This window comes from Pogona vitticeps, chromosome 5 (assembly GCF_051106095.1).
Source record: "Pogona vitticeps strain Pit_001003342236 chromosome 5, PviZW2.1, whole genome shotgun sequence".
Classification (NCBI taxonomy): Eukaryota; Metazoa; Chordata; class Lepidosauria; order Squamata; family Agamidae; genus Pogona; species Pogona vitticeps.
The window spans coordinates 155,793,694-155,804,153 of NC_135787.1; the positions used below are offsets into that span (position 1 = coordinate 155,793,694).

The window sequence follows — 10,460 nt, forward strand, 5'->3', positions numbered from 1 at the left end:
TGGCATCATGCTCTACGCCAATCGAGCAAAGACTTATAACCGGTAACTGCTACTTCCCTATACATGATACTGTACAATTAAATTAATAAAAATAATGTTGCTATTTCTGTTATTTTTTATATTTCTCTAAGAGCTCATAGTGTCATACATGTCTCTTCTTCATGCTTTGTTCTCAACAAAAACCATCCTAGGAAGAAAATCAAGCTGAGAGAATGATTGGCTGAATGTCATATGTGCTCTAGAGGTGACTAGAATTTGAATTTCTTAAATTCCAGTTCAAAATTTCTGCAACACATTCCTGTATTCCAGATTTTGTACTCTTGTGAAAGTAAATAATGGCTAGATTCCTCTTGGTTATCCACTTCTGAATATTTCTTACCTTGAAAAGTCTACAATGAAACAATCCAGCATTAAACAAGAGATTGCTTATTATTTATTCCTTATTGTTTATTGTTTAATGTCTATTCCTGTATATTTTTATTTTTTTGTTATATGTATATATTATTGTATTTTATCTGTCTGGAAGCCGCCTAGAGTAGTCGTATTGACCAGATAGGCGGGGTACAAATAGAATGAATGAATGAATGAATGAATGAATGAATGAATGAATGAATGAATAAATAAATAAATAAATAAATAAATAAATAAATAAATAAATAAATAAATAAATAAATAAATAAATAAATGGTGCTGGACATTGTGACTCCCAGGTGAGAAGGTGCTCAAGCAGCTACAGGGGAAAAGTAAAGGACCAGTATGAATAGCGCTATCACTAATGAAGCAACTTGGTTAAATCTGAAAGGATGTTTAGTGACCTATGTGTGAAGCAAAAGGAAAAACCAATGCTGCACAACAAAAAGAAGAAATTGATAGCTTGTATGCAAGTATCCAGGTGGAAATTAATCACACAAGAACAGGAAGTGCTGATAATTAGGAGACTAGAATGCAGCGGTAATAAACATAAGAACCAAAGTATTATCAAAGGCTTTCACAGGCGGAATCTGATGGTTATTGTGGGTTTTTCGGGGGTCTTTAGCCGTGTTCTGAAGGTTGTTTTTCCTGATGTTTCGCCAGTCTCTTTGGCCGGCATCTTCAGAGGACTGGAGTAGGAACTCTGTCCATGCTCTCTTGCTGTTTGTTGGATAGTTGAGTATAGCTGTCATAACAGCTTTTGTCCTTTTCAGGAGATAGGATGATCAGCGTGTTTTTGTTGTGATAAGGAGGAGAGATTATCTGTCACTGTGATTGATGAGCATCATTAGCTGGTCTTTTTTGTGCAATGATCCCTGGTCCTTGTGGCTGGGTAGAGTTTGTTGACCTTTTTGCAGGCTGTATTATTCAGTATTGGAAGCCAGGCCTTATTTAGTTTTTGGCCTTCTTCTTTTTTTGTTGAAGTTCTGTTGATGTTTATGGATTTCAATGGCTTCCCTGTGCAGTCTAACATAATGATTGCTGGTGTCCAGTACTTCAGTATTTTGAAATAGAATTTCATGTCCAGCTTGTTTTAGGGCATGTTCAGCTACTGCTGATTTTTCTGGTTGTTTTAGTCTGCAATGTCTCTCATGTTCTTTGATTCTGGTGTGAATGCTGCGTTTTGTGGTTCCAATATATACCTGTCCACAACTGCAAGGTATCCGGTATACTTCTGCAGTGGTGAGGGGGGTCCCTTTTGTCCTTTGCTGACTGTAACATTTGTTGTATTTTTGTGGTGGGTCTGAATACTGTTTGTAGGTTGTGTTTTTTCAAAAGTTTCCCCATGCGGTACGTGACCCCTTTGATGAAATACTTTGTCACGGAAATTTACAGGCCTGAGCAGAATGGAGTGTATTAATGAGAAGCCATAATGATCAGGTGTGTTAAAACTGAATCAGGATGACTCAGCAGTGCTGATGCAACTCAGGGATGATGCAATGTGTAATCTGATTGGTCCTTTATATGTATATACATGTGAATTGTACAGTCAGTTGTATCTTCCTGCTTGAAGATCACTTCTACACATTATGCTGCCAGAATGCTGTAAATACTGCTGTAAATACACGTTGCTGAAGGAAATGCTGCTGGACTGTGTGTGAGTTATTTCTGGACTGCCTGGACTGCGAATCACTCTGCTAAAACCGCGATTTGCGCTAAGAAACGCTGACATACTTTATTTGCAGAAATTATTTGTGGGTGGCTGTTTTTCCTCTTCAGTTTGGTGTTGTTTTCTTGGTTTGATGGCTCTTTTGATTTCATTCTTGGAATAGCCATTTGCCTGTAGAGCCCAATTCAGATGGTTGAGTTCGGTGCTGAGAAACTGAGCTTCTCAGTTCTGATTTGCACGGTCTACCAGTGTTTTGATTATGCCTCTTTTCTGTCGTGGGTGGTGGTTGGAGTTTTTGTGTAGGTACCAGTCTGTGTGGGTGGTTTTTCTGTAGACGTTGTGTCCCAATAGGCGGTCAGTTTTGTGTATGGCCATGACATCTAAGAACGGGAGTTGGCCTTCTATTTCTTTTTCCATGGTGAATTGAATATTTGGGTGGGTGCTGTTAAGATGGTTGAGAAATTCTTCCAGTTTTTCTTCATCATGGTTCCAAATTGTGAAGGTGTCATCCACGTATCAGAACCAGACTGTGGGTGTGAAGGGTGTCGGGGCCTGTTTTTCAAAATATTCCATGTAGAAGTTGGCTATAACTGGGCTGAAGGGGTTCCCCATGGCCACTCCATCTGTCTGTTCGTAGAACTCATTATCCCACTGAAAATAGATGGTTGTTAGTCATTGTTGGAAAAGGGCCTTGATGTGTTCTGGAAAGATCTGCTGGAGGAGTGTCAGAGTGTCCTTTATCAGTACCTTGGTGAATAACATCAAAACTAATCAGTCTGTTCCCGGGCTTGAGTTTTAGGGTGCTGATCTTGCTTATGAAATGTCCTGAATCTTTGATACAGGATGAGGTTTGTACAATGTGGGACTGTAGGAGGGTGGCTAGATATGTTGCTAATTCATTTGTCAGGGAACCGATGGCCTAAAATCCACAAAGACTCAATCCCACTCAGGCCCATTGTAAGTGCCATCGGCTCCCCGACATATGAATTAGCAAAATATCTAAAAACTCACTGATTTTTATTCACCCTGCTTTGTGGTTAGGTTAGAAATTGTTAATTAGGGAGGTGAAATGAATCAGGTTCTGAGATTTTCCCTTTCTTAGTGTCTGTTTGTGAATAGCAGCAAGCACAAGAGACAAGACCGTATTGATTGCTGACATTGGGTGTCATCAGCATTCAGGTTGGCTGTGTAAAGCGCATCTTTTTCATGGTGCCAATGCAAACAAAATATTGCAAGGTAAAGGGGGTTAGTTTTCTAGTGTTTTGAATCAAAGTAATAAGACATTCCTTGAATATTTGTTTATCAGTCTTAAACTGCAATCCTGTTAACTGTGCTTGTACTTCATAGTTGCCTGGAGGGTTGTAGACTGGCATTTAGGAAAAGACTGAGCTAAAGCAGGAATTGAGCACTTCTGCCTTTTTATCTCCTGTTATGTTATCAGTAACTGAAACACTATTTTTCTCTGTCTTTTCTTACACATGTACCTGAGGAATGCTTTTTTGTTGCTTTTAGCATCTCTTGCTAACCTCAGCTCATTTTCAGCTTCTGCATTCCTAATTCTATTCTATGGCTTGGAAACGGGGATGAGCACTGCCCCCTAGAGTTGGACACAACTGGACTAAATATCAAGGGGAACCTTTACCTTTACCTATTCCCTACACAGATTTGACTCTGCTCACATTAATTTTACAGTCTAAAATAGATGTGGAGCTGAGGAGAAGAAGATAAAGAGAGTGACAGGCCCCATTTATACAGTAAGTGATATCACATGGCAACAGAGTGAGCTGAGCAAAGGAGGCAGAAGAGTCTCCTTTGGCAGTACCAAGGTTGAATGCCTAATCGGCAGGGTAAACTGTGATCTTATCTGTATATTTTCTTTGATTCATATCCTGCCTTTCTCCCAGCCTGGGGCTCAATATGAGTTAGTGCAAAATTGAAACCAGATACAGAAAATTAGAAAGTTGAACCACAACTTAGTAAGCCATAATATTAAAATGAACTGAGTTAAAAGGCAAGCTTTAAAACAGCATTGGATATCCATTTCTCACCAGTAATGCAGTTGGCCAAACCCCATCTAAACAAAAAGACTCAGGTTGCCTGTTGATGGAAGGACAAAAGGGTGAGTGGCATTCCAGCCTTTCTCAAAGGAAGATGCTTTTTTGCCTCCCCAATATATGTGCCTCTGAAAGTGGAAGAACAGCCTCCACCAAAGAGCTCAAGAGTCCAGACAGACTGCTGTGGCAGAACGCAATCCTCCAAATAGCCCGGGCCCTCATATTATAGAACGGTACAGCTCATAACCAGCACTGTGAATTGTGCTTGGAAAAATGTACAATCTTATCAGTGTCTTATCAGTACCATATCCATTTGAGGACATGTTTTGCTCCTTGTGTTCTGTGGCAGTCACACCTAAATGTGAGTGGTCATACTCGGTGCTACTTGTAACTTCCTTGAGGCTATTGTGCTACAAAACTATTAAATAGGCGTGATAAAAGCCCACAGCAGAACCAGAAAAGGAAAGTGTACAGAGGGTAAGAGTGGCCATACAATATTGTCTTGAAGTTGTCATCTGTAAAGCTATGAGGTAATGAAACCTAACATCTGTGTTATTCTAACAAGTCTTCGTTTAATGTGGAAGCCGTCGACTTCCTTAGGCTGGAGATATTTGGCAATGCATGATCGCTCCCTGGCCACAAGAGGGCACACACAGTTTCAAAAATACACCTCTCTTATTCTAAGGCAGGTTACCTTCTAAGTACAGTAAGAGATGAAGGAAGAGATTTATCCAGTACAAATTTTAATGCAAACCTACTTGATTTCATTCTCTCAGTCCAAAATGCAAAATGATGTAGGGTTATTCTTTAAAATTCACATTGCCCTGAATTTTGCAAAGGAGTTCTATTCAAAATACATAGATTTTTTGCATATTAAGAGAATATATATATATATACAAAATAGTATATGTTAATGAAAGTAATATCTATAAAGCCTTTTCTCATGTCAACCCCTTGTCAGTCTCATTTAAGGCAAGAAAAGCTACAAGCTACCTATTTATGATAAATGCTTGCTTACTCCAGCTTTTGACTAATCTCCCATTAGGTAGATTTGATTAGATAGAAGAGACCTTCCCTGCACTACCTTCCACCTGAAAACTAATATTTCCAAATGTAGACCAACAACAAAGTTATGGCCAAAATTTTGTATCCAAATTCAGTGTCCTTCTCTTTCTTTACTAGTCAGCTAGCTACTTTTCAACCAAGTTATCATGTGCTTCAGAAGAGGAAAGCCTCAACTATCTCAAAGCAGTAGGCACGGGAATGTGCAATTGGCAAGTTAGATCAGCTCATGGCAGAATAAGATCTTTCTGACCTACAGTAAGATTTTAATAGTAAAGAAGAACATGGCAGGGCTCAAAATGGGTGAATCTGGAGTGCTGAAGGGATAATAAGGGATACCCAGTGGAAGTGAGAGCCAATTTGGCAAGTAGATCTCCTTGTTTCAGCAGATCATTTATTTTCAAAAACTATTACCTGCATTTAAGATGTAGCCTGTCAAGAAAAAGAGATGCTGAAAACAAACCAGTAAAGATAGAAATGGAACTGACATACATTATGGGTAGTTGTGCAGCAGAACCCTGTCAGAAATACAAATGAACCCATTTGGAAGTGTGGTTGAAAACATAGAATAAATAAAGCAATAGGAAATGTATGCCTTCTGCCACAGCCAGGAGAAATAAGAGACAATTGGACAGCAGTCATTGTGGGAGAAGCAGCAGACTATTATAAAGCTGTCTAGACAAGTAAATTATACAAATGAATGTAGCTGAAAGAAGTAGAATGTCACTAATTAGTGGTATGTATAAATTCCAGCATGTTATCCTGCAAATTTACTAATCCTCACTGCTAGTGTAGCTGCTGAAACCCTTAAGTTCTCCAGTTACAAGTGCTGCATTGAAACTGTGTCATGATAGTAATTATGTGCAATAATCTTTAATTATTTCATTAATTTCTTCTTCACAGCTTGGGAATTAGCTAGGTGCCATAGGAAGCTAGGGAGAAACTGCTGTATTTATGTAATCTAAGCTTTAAAAGTATTGCATGCTCTTAAGTTTCAGATAGTAAACAGTAATTGAAAGGAATACTTGACATACCCCTCCTGTTTTTTCTCCTTTTCAAAATACATGCCTCCATGTCTTTTCTTTCTAATCATAAAAGTTATGTGTGACTCACAGGTTTATGGAAATGAGGGACATATTTCCTTTATCAATACATTATGAGCACATTGTGTGAACTAATTAAGAAACTGGTGATGACAAAATATGAAAATTCCGCAGATACCAGGTCAGGATACTGTCTGAGAAGATATGTTGGGTAATAAGCTCACCTGCTGAAAATATTCTGCTGCTTCACTTTATCTGATAGCTTCATGTGTAGAACTTGCTTTTTACCCCATGATGTTGCTAGAGATTGCCATGGCAAAATACATTTTTCTCCATATTTAATTCTCAGACAGCTATCGCTCTGCCTGTATAGGTAAGAGCAAGATTTCAGTCATCTTCCCTGCAGTGATGTCAGGTGGAAAGCTATTTCAGCACAGTTGTGCTATCTCTCTGAACAAACACCACCAACAAAAGAAACTATGAGAGATCATTGTATTCAGCGCCAGACCAAGACATTTTGCTGCCTGAAGCAAAGCAGTAAATTATGCCCCCTCACACACACAGACACACACACACTTCAGTCAAAGTGCACAGTACCAAAAGCCAGCCAGGTTGTTTTGGCACATGGGGCAGAAAATCATACATGGACCTCACCTCATCCCTAGCAGTAAATTATAGCAAAAATAAAGAGAACAATTAGAACTGGCCCTGGGCCTATGAAAACTCCACAAGACTGTTTCAGGAAAAAGTAAATATACTACCTCAAGTCTCAGTGTCCTTGTAGAGGGCATAGGCAGTTGATACCAGGTTACTGTGTCTCCAGCAACCTAGATTCTGAGATAAGTGTCATGTACAACTTCAATAGTATTTCTTTGTACTATTGAAGTTAGTATAACTGCAAAATAGTACAGTCTTTTCTTGCACGTCTGGGGAGAGTACGCAAAAATTCTGTCTTGTTGCAGTTCCCACTGGTTTTATTATAGCATTAAATTTTGTGCACAACCAACTCACTTTTTCAGATGCAGCTATCCCTGTTAACTCTATTCCATGGATTAATATTATGAATACAGCTTTTGGAACTTGGTCGAGAAGATTAGCATGATCTACAGGGCTAACTGTTTTAGGCAGCTCTTAATTTTTGCTCTGTTCCCTTTTTGAATTATCTTAGTGACAAGTGCAGCTGCATGTCCCCTTAGACAAGGTGATACCATCAAGTGCTGACCACGTATTAAGAGTCTGTAGCATGGATTCTTCAGTGCCAACCTCTCCTAGGAACTGGGCATTTTATTTATGGAGAAATCCCAAATCTGAGCCTTTATATCCATTGTAAAATGTGTATTCAGTTTCTGTTTTCTAAGTTAGTTACCAGTCCATAAGAGGCTGCCTGGAGGCTTTCCTTGAAAGTCCCAAGTTTATAATTTTATGGAATTGGGTCTGTTTGTTTATTCATTTGTTTGTTTGTTGCTGTCTACTTTGTTGTAAAGGCAAAAAGAACATGCCTTAGGATGCATCCCAGGCACACTAGCATACATAAAGTATTACAAACAGAATTGGAAATGCCTGCAATTTTTCTCTTTCCTTCAACCTCCCCCGTCCAATGTTTCTGGTGTGTGTTTGTGCCAGTTGCTTATTTTCACTGCAGTCAAGCATTCATAGCCACATTAAAGTTTTATAAAAGCACCCAGCAGCAAGGTGAAAGATGAAGAGATTACTGAATAATAGAGGAGGGCATTTTTTCAGACAGTTCAGATTTATTTGAGAACAGACATGAAATACATTATGCAACCTATTCATCCCACAGGAGAGTTCTAGTTTTCCTTAAAGCTTTGTACCATGGAAAACTCCATCCAAGCACCTGATCAGCGAAGTGCTTTGAGGAACTAAGCACGCCAAATTGAAATCACTCCTAGTGTGGGGGGCAAACATTAGCACCCAGAGTGGTAAAATTATCAGTTTCCACTACATCCATTTGTGAAAGATTTAATCCCATAGTGGTCTTATTGACACAGCTGCATAGTGGCTGAAATCCAGTGGGAAGCTGCAAGTAGTGTATGCCCATTATATCAGAAAAACGTTCATAGGTGTTGATTCACCAGATCCCCAATAATTCAATAGGCCTACTGTAGTTGTGACTTAATAAAGAATTTCAGCCATCGAGTGTTAATTGCAAGGAAAAGAAATGAGACCATGTTGAAATAATCAACACAAACAATATGACACTACGTATAGAAAACTGCACAAAAGAGTGTCAAAATGGGATCCATCTTGCTTTTTCTATTTGGTCTTGAAACTTTCACAGTTGGATTTCTATAGAGTGTAAATGGGAGGGTAACCATGAGTTATAATCTATAGAGGTTTTATTTTAAGTACTGAGTATAGACTCTCAGTGTGGCTTAGAAATTTAATTTCAGAACTCGAAAGCCTCCAGTAGGAATGTACCCATTGCTCAAGTCATTCATATATCTTTCAAAGACATAAGAATTCTATATAGACAAAACTGTTAGCAAGGACCAGAATCGGTACCTTAGAGAGATACGAGAGGGCCTTCTAGGAGGGAAAAAATGGAGTTCAACAGTTTTTTTAAAAATAAACTTTGTCATTTGAGGTTCAGGTATTCTTGGGAGAGGATTGCTTAAGTCAGCTTAAGCTATCATTTTAGTTGTGATCACTTAAAATATAATCTCCACTCTTGCTTATAGAAAAACTAGGCAGGATTCTCTTCAGTCAAAGAGCTTGTGCAATGGTCCATTGCATGAACAGTTCTCCATTTTAAGAGCTTGCTTTAACAGGTGTTTAACAGTAGCTCCGCACATAATTAGAAGCTTTTTAGTTCAAACAGGTAATCTTCACTTTCGCAAGAACAAACTAGAAGATCGAGTTGAAGTACATCAATGGAATATTATGCTCTAGTGAAATTTAATAGAATTTCCACTACTGTATTGTTCCTTTGTGTTTCTACTGCATGCTTCCTGAGAAGCCTATATATTTCACTTGAAGCAAAAAGTAGATGTCTGCACTGTTGCAAGCCTTGTATTTCCACCCACCCATCACCTTCTCTTCATCCTGGCAGACATTGCTAGGTATTGTATAATGCCTTTACACCTACCAGTGACTGTGTTTTAACTTTAAGATGCAAAAACATCTCATCAGATTTGTGGACTTCCATGCTTCTCCCTCCATGCATTCATTTGTTCTTCAGATTTTGTGATGATGGGATGATACTGTCAAATTCAAGTACTTACATCTTGTTCAAATATAAGCCCCATTCTTTCTAATTGGCTAGCTGACCTTGCTAGAAATGATTGGGTACAACTCATACAACTTACACTGAAGAAGATGCATGTCTTTGCATGGGAAGGGATGGATAAAAAGGAGGGACTTTTTCAGGTTTCCTTTATTTGCTCAGACCCATGTAGGTCTTCCTTCAGCCTAAGAATGATACTGTCCTTTTCTTTATAGAGTATTTCTTTTCTAGGACTTCATGGGAGTGGACAGAAGAGACATCCTGCCTTTGTTCTTGAAAGGTGAGGGAGCAGCCACATCTCCCCGCATCTCTGCCTTAGTTAGCTAAAACTGGGATAACTTTAATCTTCCCTAATTCAATTTATTTCTTTAATGAATTCTAGCTTTCATGTTGACTTAGAATAAAAATTGGAAGTCCTTTCTAACCGGGGAAGTGTGTTTTGCTGACCAGTTGATTTTCCAGGGCTGAATCCACATGTTAACCTAGAGTGGTCTTATAGCCACCTAGAGTGGTCTTATAGACCAGATGGGCAGGGTATAAATCAAATAAATAAATAAATAAATAAATAAATAAATAAATAAATAAATAAATAAATAAATAAATAAATAAATAAATAACCTAGCTACTGCTTGGTGTGACTCGCTCTGATAACAAACTTCATGTGGTCTCTTCCAACTCACTGATTTTTGGGTAACAATTCTATGAACAGAGTGGCACATATGTTACAAAACGTAGTTAGCGTTCAGTGACTGCTTCCTGAACAAAATAAACGAAGACAAATGCTGAATCATTAAAAAATTGCCATCACCCAAAAAATAGAGGTATCCATATTATTTCTGGAAATTAAAATTTGTCTTACTCTAAATTTGTAGCTGATTTCAAGATTCATAAATCTTCACAAAAGTAAGGTAATAAAGGAAATGAATTTATTTATTTATTTTTTTAAGGTTTATATGACAGTCTTAATCTGACAAGCT

At 38.3% G+C, this 10,460-nt stretch overlaps 1 long non-coding RNA gene across 1 annotated transcript; it reads left to right on the forward strand.

The window, feature by feature from the left end:
* The first annotated feature begins 1,956 nt into the window (after window positions 1-1,956).
* LOC144589659 (uncharacterized) lies at window positions 1,957-9,907 on the forward strand. The gene is made up of 2 exons (XR_013545907.1): window positions 1,957-2,068; window positions 9,715-9,907. It is a non-coding gene; the product is annotated as an uncharacterized LOC144589659 (long non-coding RNA).
* Window positions 9,908-10,460: the final 553 nt, after the last annotated feature.